The sequence below is a fragment of the Equus caballus genome, chromosome 2 (assembly GCF_041296265.1).
Source record: "Equus caballus isolate H_3958 breed thoroughbred chromosome 2, TB-T2T, whole genome shotgun sequence".
Taxonomy (NCBI): domain Eukaryota; kingdom Metazoa; phylum Chordata; class Mammalia; order Perissodactyla; family Equidae; genus Equus; species Equus caballus.
Window position 1 is genome coordinate 108,053,649 of NC_091685.1, and position 12,951 is coordinate 108,066,599.

The window sequence follows — 12,951 nt, forward strand, 5'->3', positions numbered from 1 at the left end:
TTAGCTTTTTTTAATTCATCCCCTCCTTGCAAGTCTTTATAGTCTAATAAGCATGTTTTCCCTATCACATCGCTATCAGGATTTTCCAATGGGATTTATTAATTTTGGTTATTTTTACAATTTACTTATTCTTTGTTCTTTTTCCATAATTTACTTATGACTTGGCAGAGATTCATCAAAAAGTTGTGCCTGTTCAGAAGCTCACAACTGTTCTTCATTGATCTTTATTTCTCTATCGACATGGTATGATTTGGTTTTAAATACTAAAGTAGATCATAATATGAGGTAGGTCTTACTTCATCACTCCTATGTCTTTTTCTCCCACATAACAATTTTATTCATCTTCAGAATGAAATTTAATAGTCTTGCCTGCTTACATCTACTCATACATTTTAGAATTATTTTATGTAATTTCTTTAAAATTCTGTTGACATTTTAATTTGAAATACATTGAATTTAGGGACCAGCCTGATGCCCTAGTGGTTACAGTTCACCATACTTCACTTTGGGTTCATCAGTTTGTATACTGGGCATGGAAATACACCACTTGTCAGCCATGCTGAGGGAGCAACCCACATACAAAATAGAGGAAGATTGGCACAGAAATTAGCTCAGGGCTAATCTTCCTCAGCAAAAAAATAAAAAAGGAAAAATAAATATGTTGAATTTATAAATCAACTTGGTGAGAACAGATATTTCTATAGCTGTTAGTATTTCTAGCTAAGAACATAGTATATCTATTTATTAACATTTTATTTAAATTTTTTCCATTAGAAGTTGTAACTTTCTTCATTTGTTCCAACCCAGTTCTCATGAAGTTTATCTCTAAATAGAAGATAACTACTTTCTATAGCTAATGAGAAACTTGTTTTTTTTCAATATTTTTACTGTTGCAATTGCTAGTAAGTAGGGATGATATTTAGTTTTATTTATTAATCAAACATTCATGTGTCTTTTTAACCTATTTTATTAATCCATTTAGTTTTTAGGGTAAGTCAAAGTGAGCAAATACCAGAGTGGTCTCGGTATGAGGGTGCTGTTATTAATATGCCTTCCATTATTAATATGCATGGAATTTTATTTTATGATATAAGATGGAAATGAGAAAATAATAATTTTTCATGGTTTTTTTGCATTCCCTTTCTTGTAATTTTTTGTCACATATTTACAAAGTTATTTTAAATTCCTGAGCTACTAATTGGTCTATAGGTCTGCTTATATTGTCTAGTTTTTCTCTCAATTATGATTCACACATTTTTGCTACACGACATACACGCTAAGTTTTATTTAATATACTAGACATTGTAGATGATATATTACAGAGACCCTGGAATTTGTTGTCTTCCTTCAAATAATGTTTAGTGTTGGTCCAGCAGGGAATAAAATGACTGGATCACTATGATGGTGTGGAGTTTTGGTTTTCAACTTTTTTGGGGTAGATATGTCCTTAATACTAGATCATATCTCCTGGCCATAAAATATGGTTCTAATTCCTGAGGCATAGCCCTTCTAGAGTTTCAGTGGAAAATGTGATGTGCTTACTAAGCCACTCTGACTCAGCCTGACTCCAAATTATGTCTCCCCAGCACTGGGTGGTTGTTAAATTATCTGCTCAGGGGCCGGCCCAGTGGCGCAGTGGTTAAATGCGCATGTTCCTCTTCTGCAGCCTGGGGTTCACCAGTTTGGATCCCGGGTATGAACATGGCACCACTTGGCACGACATGCTGTGGTAGGCCTTCCACATATAAAGTAGAGGAAGATGGGCACAGATGTGAGCTCAGGGCCAGTCTTCCTCAGCAAAAAGAGGGGGATTGGCAGCAGTCATCTCAGGGCTAATCTTCCTCAAAAGATAAAAAAATTATCTGCTCAGCTTAATTAACCTGCCAAATATTGCTTTCTATGAAGTTCCTTGGATCTTTGTCTTATGCACAAGCATTTTGGAAATCTCCCAAGCATTTGAGTGAAATTTGCATGAGTATTTTGAGGTTCTACCCAATGTGACTCCCTCGAACCTTCCAGACAGTTCAGAACTCTGACTTTTGACTCAGTCCTTTGAGGCTGCCATTTTATGATTGAGCCTTGTCTAGTGTCCAGTGTAAACTGGATAATGTCCTTAAGGAAAAACCAGGTTAGATGTCAACCTCACCTATTGTTCAACACTTTTTTGAATTGTTGTATTTCCTTTAATACCTGTTTACTTTCGGTGAATTCTTAGTGAATTCAGTTATTTTTGTTTTATTTATTTACCTTCTCCTCTTTCCTCCACCACCCTGAGTTTATAATGAGCATTGGTAAGTAATCTTTTTTCTTTAAAATATAATTCCACTTTTGTTTAACTGTTTGAAAATCTTCTCTAATATTTTTAAAGATAAATAATTGGACTTTTCCACATTCTCTTTTTTCCTCAATTATCTCTTATCAAATCAGCATTAGATTTAAAATTTTTTGTCTTGATATTTTTTCTTTCATGTTATTGTCTGTAGTAAATGCTATTTGCACCCTAACCAGTCCCTCTTTACCAGGCTAATTTTACCATTCTCTACTTGATAATTGTGTTGGCTAATAGTTCACAGCTTATAGTTGCCTTCTCTTGGGGAGAATTGCCCTCAGCCACATTGCCTGGGAAGTTACATTTCTTCTCTGGGCAGACCACAGATAACGACTGACTGACACAGGGCTTAAAAGGGCCCCTTTCATTAAGGCGAAGACAATTCTGCAATGTCATTTTATTTTTCATAGTCCCCATGTTATCCTTCCAAAGCTAAACTTTCCTAAGACATTATATTTACTTAGCACTTTACCCTTCTCTATCCTGTTTTCCTCATTCATTTATGGGCTTTCCTATTACTCCCTAAAACTCAGTTGTGTGTAAGCTGTCTCATATTTTTTTTCTAGGGAAGCCAACATAAGACATTGACTTTCCTCAAATATTTATAATTCTTATACATTCATTCTTCTTTAAGAGAAAGGCATTGAACAACGGAATAGGAATTCCGTATACTTGAAGGGAGCTTGTCAACTGGAAGGGTTTAATTTTTGAAACTTCAAACCACAATACTTCAGTCTTTGGCCATGTGTATTGTCATTCTTACATATTTAAAGATGTAATGATTTTTTTTCTGGGTCTCTATAATGTGCCTTTATATATTTTTTCTTTTGAAAAAATGTATTCTATTTGGTGGTCATTGAGCATCTTGAATATGTAAGTTTATGTCTTTCTCCAAATTTGGGAATTTTTCAGTCCTTATTTATTCAAATATTTTTTCTGCTCCATTACTCTCTCCTCTTTTTCTGGGATTCCAATGTCCAATCAATGAGTCTATGTTCATGTATTTTTCAGGAGAGACAATTGTGCTTGAGCTATCAACAACTGATAGAGATGCTGTAGGGAGACTTTGGCTGGTACCTATATGTCAATCACAACACAGATGCTTAGGTTTTATAGTGGAGATAACGCCATCCTCTGTAGATACTATTCTCCTTTTGAGAAAACAAAAATACAAAAAAAAAAAAATGCCTATGTGGTACTTGTCTTTGTCTGATCTCAGTAAAAACAAACAAACAACAACAAGAAGTAACCTCATAAACATCTCTCTTACTACTGGGCTTTAGTAGAAACTGAACACTTAAACACTGGCCACCAAGTTCCTATGAGACGTGAGAGACGTATCACGAAAAGCATGTAGTTTGACCCACAGAGACATACAGTTGGGTATGCCTGGGGGTCATCTATGAGATTGGGTTTGAGCAGGACGTGAGGCCATAAAGAAGTTGTGTGAGCGAGTGTGTTCCCTGCCATATTCCTCACCACCTCTCCTCCTGCTTCACCCTCTCCTCTCTCTCAGTGCAGAGCTATAGCTTCACGGCAAGTTCCCCAGGATTAGTTGACTGATAAAGAAAAACAAAATGTCAGCTTCAGTTTAGTGATTGTTCTGCACGATTCTGCCGGCTCCACCCCAAACTCGATAAACCTAGAACTATTGCTTCAAGGGTGGCCCTGAAAGAAATGGTGAAAGAAAATTCTCAAAATGGCAGAGCTTTGAGCAATGCATGCTATTTATTTTATCCAGAAAGAGATACAGAGTTTCAGTGATTTATTGGCAGAAGATAGCGATTTGGCTGGATGGTTAGAGACAAACAAAGAACACCATTAGAAAATTGGTGACAAGGTAGTCTGAGGAGGGTGACTGTGGATAGTCTTCTGCAAATGGACAAAGAGTGTAAAGGTACTTTTATTCCATTAAACAAAATACTCACCAGAAAGCAAACTCAGCTGAGAAGAATCTTACTAATCTGGTAACTAAGATGACCTATTCCCCGGATGTCAGTTGGCCTCTTGCCTCAGCCACCATTGTTCTCGCTTAATAGTTTTATTAAGCAAGCTTATTACTTGAGCTTATTACAAGGGCTCAGAAATGTGGAGTTTTACCCAACAAGGCCAAAAAATACTAGACATTGCTGAGTGCCCATTCATCAACAAGATTGACCAGCACTGATCCCACGATATAGCAGGTTGATTACATTGGAACACCTCTGATAAAAGGGCTTTGTTCTCACTGAAATAGACAATTACTGGGGATATGGATATACCTTTACTTTTCACAGTAGTTTTGCCAAAATTGCCAATCATGGACTTATAGAATGTCTTCTTAATCATTGTGGTGATCCACAGAGCATTGCTTCTGACCAGGGAACTTATTAAAGCAAATGAGTTTTAGAAATGGGCTCCTGTTATTATGATTCAGTGGTTTCTGTTCCTCCTCACCCGAAGCAGCTGGTCTGATAGAATAGCTTAATGACCTTTTGAAGAGTCATGTATGACTCATGATTCATGAAAAGCAGTACTTTGCTTGGTTGGGATAATGTCCTTAAAAATGTGGTATATACTCTGATTGAGCAACCAATATATGGCACTCTTTTTTCAAAACCAGATTCCTGGATTTAGGGATCATGATGTGGCAAACAGAGTGCTTCCCTCACACCTCTGAAGATTCTCTATAAAAAATCTTTTTTCTTTCTGAGTGTGTACCTTTGGGCTCTGCTAGTTTAAAGGCCTTAGTTTTCAAAGGAGGACTGCATTCACAAAAGGACAAAGCAACAGTTCCACTAAATTAGAAGCTGAAACTGCTACCTGGAAACTTTGGGTTTATCGTACCACTGAACCAATAGACCAAAAAGAAGTTACTTTCTGGAAGAGATTGTCCTGATTATCAAGGGTAAAATGGGTTGTTAATATACTCAATTTCATTCTTGATGACAGGGAGGAGTATATCTGTAAGGCAAAGGACCCTCTGGGGGACCTCCTAGTGCATCTGTATCATGTGATAAATTTCAATAGGAAAATAAAACAACTAGATACAGACAAGACTGTTACTGGGACAGACTCTCAAGGAATGAAGGCTTGGATAAATGTACTAAGCAATGAGCCATGAACAGATGAGCTACTTGCTGAAGGCAAAGGGAAGAAGAATGTTTAAATAGCAGCTATGACCACATGACCAGTTGCAGGAAAAAAACCTTAGTAGCCATATTTATTCTTTACTTTGATGTGAATGCATGCATGTGGGTGTGTATTACCCAACTGTTTTCCCTTTTTTCTCATCTCTCATTCCTCCACTGTCTACATAAAGTATGTGTGGAGCAGTGAAACTTATTTGTCAATATTTGAGTTATAGAGCATCAGAGGAAGAGTGTGACTCAACTAGAAGAAGAATGGCCTTACTCAAAGACAAAGGGAGACTCTGTGTAGTCTCTTTTGCCTCAGTGTTAGCATATTCTTGTCTGTAAGACAGAGAATTGCATGAAGGTAGACAGAAGCATGATTTTGATGATCTCTTTTTTGGAAATTATATATAGTTAAAAGATGATTATAAAAATGCCAAGTTGGCATAGCTAGATTTTGTGGTACAGATTAGAGTTGGCCAAAAGAGAAAGATGCATGAACATTGGAAGGTGGAAGTAAAGTCATTATTCTCAGAAGGTTGTGTGGTCAGATAAGTTTCAGACACATATGTTGTCAGTGGGTCCCAGTTTGTCTTCTACTCATTTCCCAGTTTGTTTTCTCAAATGCTGGCCCTGCTAACACTGGCTAAAGGCCCACCACCAGATGCTTGACTGTGGACTCCCCAAGGCAGGAGTTTACCATAAGCTGCTCTATGATCCCCCATTTTGCATCTCCAATCTAGTGCCTGGATATACTTAGTGAGTTGCATTTCCCTGCAAACATCTGCTTTTCCATCTGTGCTAGTACTGCAGGCAGATGGATCAGTAATTCTTTCTCTCACTGTATATCAACTTCCAGACTCTCGCTTTCTGAGTTCCTTCCACATTTGTGTAAGATATTCTTCCTATAATAAATTTCTATTTACCATTAGTCATATTCACTCTACTTTCCTGATTAAAACTTAACTAAATATTTGGTGACATCATTTGTTTATTTCTAGTTAATTTTACTTTTTATATAGAAATCAGCTTGGTCTCTTTAAAATTTTATCTTTTTTCCTTTATAATTTTTAATTTTTTAGATTTATCATTTTAAATATATATTTTTACTACATATCTGTAAACTTTAATATCTACAGTCATCAGCATGCATTCAATTGCTTTCTAATGGGTCACATCAAAGAATAGCATTGTACTCTACTATGACTGAGAAAGCCAACCTTCAAGGTACCAAGAATTATTCCCCATCCTCAGGTCTTTCTACAGGTAACAACTCATTGTATTTGCAGGAAATTCGACATGGGCTCTTTGAGAGGATGCTTTGAATTGTCTTTAACTAAGTTTTAAGCTAGAACTTACTGGAAAGTTATTGGAGTAGACTCAGTTGTCACTGGTAAGCTTAATGTTTTGTTTTCTTTTTTGAGGAGGAGGATTAGCCCTGAGCTAGCTGCTGCCAATCCTCCTCTTTTTGCTGAGGAAGACTGGCCCTGAGCTAACATCCGTGCCCATCTTCGTCCACTTTATACATTGGATGCCTACCACAGCATGGCTTGCCAAGCAGTGCCATGTCCACACCCGGGATCCGAACCAGTGAACCCCAGGCTGCCAAAGCGGAACGTGTGCACTTAACCACTGTGCCACCATGCCGGCCCCAACTTAATTGTTCTTGCTACTCAGGAAGATAGGGCATTTGACAAAAATTTGGTAGAGTTATTGAAAAAAATTAAAACTCTTTCATACAAGTACCACATTGTGTTGAACTCAAACTTGTGAAGCCAAACTTAGTAAGTCAAGCTCAAATTTCACCCTTTTCATCTCAACAGCCTTTACATTGGTTCTCTTTCCCCAGGTTTTCACAAAACATCAAAGGTGACTTTCTCATTCCAATGCTGATCTTTCTGTAGAGGCAAATCTGATTTTGTCCTGTCATCTTTAAATGTCTTTCCACCACTCAGAGAATAAATTATACATTTATTAGTATGACTTGTCCCCCACCATGTTAGAATTTAATCTGCTGCCATACCATGCTCCCGCATATATATTGAATTAAAAAAACATGAGAAATTACCTACCTTACTGTGTCTGGCTTTTTCTATTCTGCCTGTTCATAAACCCACTTTTCTTCCTGGAGAATCCTACTCGTTTTCCGGCTAACATATTGATTTTAAGAGGCTTTCCCTGATCTCCCTTATTGTAATTTACAAGTATCTTGTGACCTCCTAGGATTATGATAAATAATTTAATAAAATATTGTAATTATTTATGTGTAAGCCTATCTGTCCCCCACTAGGCTTTAAACTCCTTGATGAGAGGATCAAGCCTTAGAAACTTGTACTTCTCCAGTGGTAGTACGGTGTCTGCTGCTTGGTGCTCGGTCAATATTCAATCAGCAATACGTGTGCTACAACTGTAAGGAATTATTGAGAGACTCTGATTGTCGTTTCATAAGATCTTTACCAAGGGACTCTGTCCTCTTACATTGTATAGTTTAGTAGTGGTACCTAAAGAAGTCTCAAAATTGGCCTTGTTCCTTTATGGAGTTAAGAATCACAGAACTGGTATGGGATTGACATTAATTTAGGAAAATTACCTGCATGATAATTACATACTCTCCTGAACTTTTTCTTAACTCTTTATTCTTTTTTTTCACTAATAAAATTGAAAATGTATGTCACAATAAAAGGGAGATATAATTAAAGACACACATTTGCTACAATGTGATACATTTCAATAATTACTAAAGTTAACAACAGTAGGAAAGCAAGACTGCTTTTTTCAGAGAAAAAATTTTACTAACAGTATAACAGCTTCTAAAGTTAGAAATGAGATTGAAACTTTTGAACTCATATCTTAAAATCGCCTTTACCTCTGGCATAATAAAACTTTCTAAAATCCATTTCTGGGGTAAATTTAGAAGCAGAGCAAGAGATTCAAATAAATATTTTTGTACATTTGTACAGTTCAAGCTTCCACTGCAATGGAGGAGACATTCTAAAATGACCTCTTCACCTATCACTTGTTAGCCATTATAACAACTCAGTGGTTTGAAATTTTTAAAACTCCAAATTCCAGTAATCTGATAAATTTGAAATCCACATGTTTCTCTCAACACCATTTGAAAACACTCTCCTCACAAAGTAAAGTATAAATTCCCTTAATATTTGTTTGGATATATATTGGTAATATTGCAAATTCTGCCTAAAGTTTGACCAAAGATGGAGTCATGCAGCTTTTAAAACTGAAAAGACCTCCCCAAATCATCTTTAAATGAAACTGCAAAAAAAATCTTGGCTTCACCTTTAATTAGAGTCAAGCCTTTTTTCCAAAGGACAAGCACCTCATTAAAACACATTTCCAAACTACTTAGATGATTCTGTGACAATCTGGATCTCCCAGGTGCTTTTCGGATTGCTGGGGAATCTGCTGACTGGTGAATGCTTTGAAGACTGTTCAGACCTGAGTTGATTCCAAGGCCTGAAAAACACTCCCCAGTGAACGGAAGTTGTCTCTGGCTGTTTGGAGTTCTGAGGTGCTAAGGAACTGGAAGGACAGGCAGGAGTGTGAATGCCAGTGTGGATGTGTGCAGCTTGTCATTTGAGTGATCTTAGACAATTCTCCCAAGCTCCGTTTGCTTTATTTACTTCGTTGGAAAATTAAGCATGTGTGAGAATGGGGATGTGGAAGAGATGACAAGATTATCTTTTAAATAACTTCTAAGAAACCCTTAATACATAATTCTGGTATTGTGTGTTTTATGAATTTACTGGTTCCCAAGATCATGTCAAATAAAATACGTGAATTACCATGGGTTTTCAAGCCTATCATATATTTAGAAATTCTCTTTTGAAATATCTAGTCCTACACCTACCCCTCCCCACACACATATACTCCTAAGAAATATGATACCTAGAGAGGATTTCTTAATTCTGTCCCACTGTGAATATAGGTGGAACCTCAGCTCATCCACATGTAGGAGTGTGATCCGAAACTGAAAAACAGTGTTACAAACTCATATCAATATGTTATTCCTATTTCCTCTATTTCCTTTTTTCCCTCCTAAGCTGTTTTTTTCTTTGTTTGATTGTTTGTTTTGGAGGGGAGGTGGCATTCTCTTTTCAGCAGTGTTATTAACATTTACTTCGCAACTTTTAGAATTAATAACTCAGCCTGGTTTTATCTCAGGCTATGCCTTGATTTCTTGTTTTTAAGAAGCTTTTCATTCATCTGATGCCAAGTTTATATATATTTTCAAAATATATATATATTTACATACATATATATCTGTATATTGCAGTTTTCTCATCTTTAAAATGGGATACTAAAATTACCTGTGTCTTAGATTTGTTTTCAGAGTAAAATAAGCGAATGTGTGTGATTTACTTTTAAAAGTCTAGCACATTGCACATACTCAGTAAACAGTAATTGTTATTATTGTATTTAAAAAAAAATTCATGGGGCCAACCCAGTGGCATAGTGGTTAAGTTCCTGCGCGCCACTTCAGCGGCCCAGGGTTCACAGGTTTGGTCCGGAGTGTGGACCTACATGCCACTCTCGAGCCACGCTCTGGCAGTGTCCCATACACAAAGTAGAGGAAGATTGGCACGGATGTTAGCTCAGGGACAATCTCCTTCATAAAGACACAAAAAAATTCAATGAGATAAAAATAGTTGGAAACATTTGGAATATTTGGAAATAACTGGGAAATAATAAATTGGAAAATCCCTAGCTGCTCTTTACTTTAGTTGATCATGTGTTTTGAATGGTTTTAAAACTTAAATATTTTCAAACAGCAATATATACACCAAGTGCTATACTGGGGTTCCTTTCGTTGCCTTGGGTCTATGTTTCTATGTTTTAAAATTTGCTTTATGTCATCTAATTTGCATTTACTCAGACCATTTAAAAAACTCTATCTCTCTCAGACATATATATAAAGTTTATGATGTAAACTGTAAAGAAATATAAACATACCTAAAACAATTATAGTATTCGTATATGGATACTCTTTGTTACTGTAGCAATGTTATATTATATAAAAAATTATCAGGGGCTGGCCCTGTGGCCAGTGATTAAGTTCACCAGCTCTGCTTTGGCAGCTCAGGGTTTTACCAGTTCGGATCCTGAGTGTGTACGTGACACCACTCATCAAGCCATGCTGAGGCAGCGTCCCACATCACACTGCCAGAAGGACCTACAACTAGAATATACAACTATGTACTGGGGGACTTTGGGGAGAAGTAAAAGAAGAAAAATAGAAAGATTGGCAACAGATGTTAGCTCAGGTGCCCATATTAAAAAAAAAAATCATGAAATTCTTATAAACACTTTATGTAAACTTTATATGTCAACTCATTGGTCTTCAAAGTGTGTGCAAACCAGAATCTTACATTACAAGGTATCTATGCACCCATATACTCCCAAACAGAGCTCATGTCTGATCACTGTAAATTGGAATTCTCCTTTTAGGTTTCTTCCTCCTACCGTCCCCTCCACTCCTGAAAACTGGGAAAAAAAAAAGAAAGATTTTTATATACTGGATTAGTCAGGCAATAGAGTCTTCAGAATTTTGAGCTATATGTGAACTAAGGGAAATCACTGCTAAGTCCCAATTAATCCAATTTCAATCAAATATAGCACAGACTTTCTGAAGTATTCTGCTTCAAAGCACATTGCTCATTATGTCATTTTCTTCCTTCAAACTTCTTGACTCAAGTGAATATTATTATGAATAGATATTCTTTTCTCAATTAACCTCTTCACAAAAGGTTAATAGAGATTTTTGTTAATTTAAAAAAATGTAACTGAAAAATTACTGGTACAAAAGAATACTGATTACAAAGCATACAGTAAAACTCTAAGTAGAATATGATGATTGGCTTATTTAAAAATACATTTACTCAATATTTTCTGTGCAAAGAGAATTTTAATTTCCGATTGGAAGCTAATAGGCTGTTTTTCTCCCCTAGGACAAAAAATGGGAAGTTTACATGCAAAGGGGCTTTAGGAGCATATATCCTTTGTTTAGATGCAAGGGGGATGTTTTAATGTTTGAACAATTTTGTATGTTTGTATGTAAAATGTCAAGTGACATATAAAAACAAATAAAACCTAAATGTTGGCAGACATAGCGTTTGAAGGGTCATTTTGAGAATATGCTGTGGTAATGAAATAAGTTTAATTTTGAAGTTGCTTTATAAATTACAATTGACTATAGAGTGATAATTTTCTCTTCATTTAAAAGAGGAAAAATAACCTTTAAATTGTGATTATAAAACCCTAAATGAAGAATTTAACAAAAGACATACATCAGAGAAGACTTAGAGTTGACCCAGGAAGTACTTGCACTGCTCGGCCATTTCCTGGCAGTGGGACCTTGAACTGAGCATTTAGCTTTTCTGCTCTGTCTCTTAATCTATAAACTAAGATAGTGATAAATTATCCCTAAACGTAGCTTCAATGTTAATAAAGCAAGAACTAAAAGCTTCTATGAAGAAAATAAATCTGTAACCTTGTTATTGTATTGTTAAAACAGTCAAGCAATTGGCACCATTTTCACAGACTCCATACGAAATAAAAAGGCATTTAATACACAATACACACTCCCCAAATATTTTTTAATTTTCTTGCAGCTTTGTTTTATATTTCTTTTCTGCCACACTCCCAAATGGGTTGTGGAAACTTCCTCACAATAAATCCCAACAGTGACCAATGTATCACACAAAGCACATTACGAAAATGTGAATAAATATGGAAAACATTTAGACAAAAATAAAAAGGCAGTATGTTGAGAGTAATTGTCAATAGATTTGCTGTGAATAAGCCTTTAGATATCTGGCACTCAAGGCAAAGTGGAAACTGTGATGTTACACTGCTCTCATTATAAGGGAAGAAACAAGCTGATTCCTCAGGAAGAAAACAATTTTCCTTGACATTAAGTCCAATTGAAGTGTTATTGCATAAAATCAGGGTTCTCTTGCCCAAGGCACATAAACAGCCAATTAATTACGGCATCAACATTTGGGGAAAAAGATCAACTTTATTCTGTGAGATCAATCTGCAGGGAGAACAGGGGATGTGTGCCCTCAGATCTGTCTCTGCAATTCAAGATTTGGGGTGAAATTTAAGAGGTAGGGGAGAATGGGCTGGCACGCAGGAATGCTGGTGGGACAGGTTTTGATTGGTGGGCTTCAAACATTAATGGTAAAGTTTTAAACATTTCTGACAGGGTTCTAAACATTTATGGTGAGGTTCTAAACTTTTATGATAGGGTTCTAAACATTTTTGATGAGATGAGAAAGGAATTTTAACACCAGATCTTCCTGAATGAAGGAACCCTGACTTCTGATAAGGGTCTGACATTCAAGTTCCAGTCATGTCCCAAACCTTGGGTTCCATGGGAAAGAGGATCTCTGGTTCTGTAGCCATTTCAGGTCAAGATTTCTTCTTTTGTGCGTGCCCTGGCTTTGTGACTTTGCATATCTTCTGAAAGACAATTCTTAACCAGTCTGT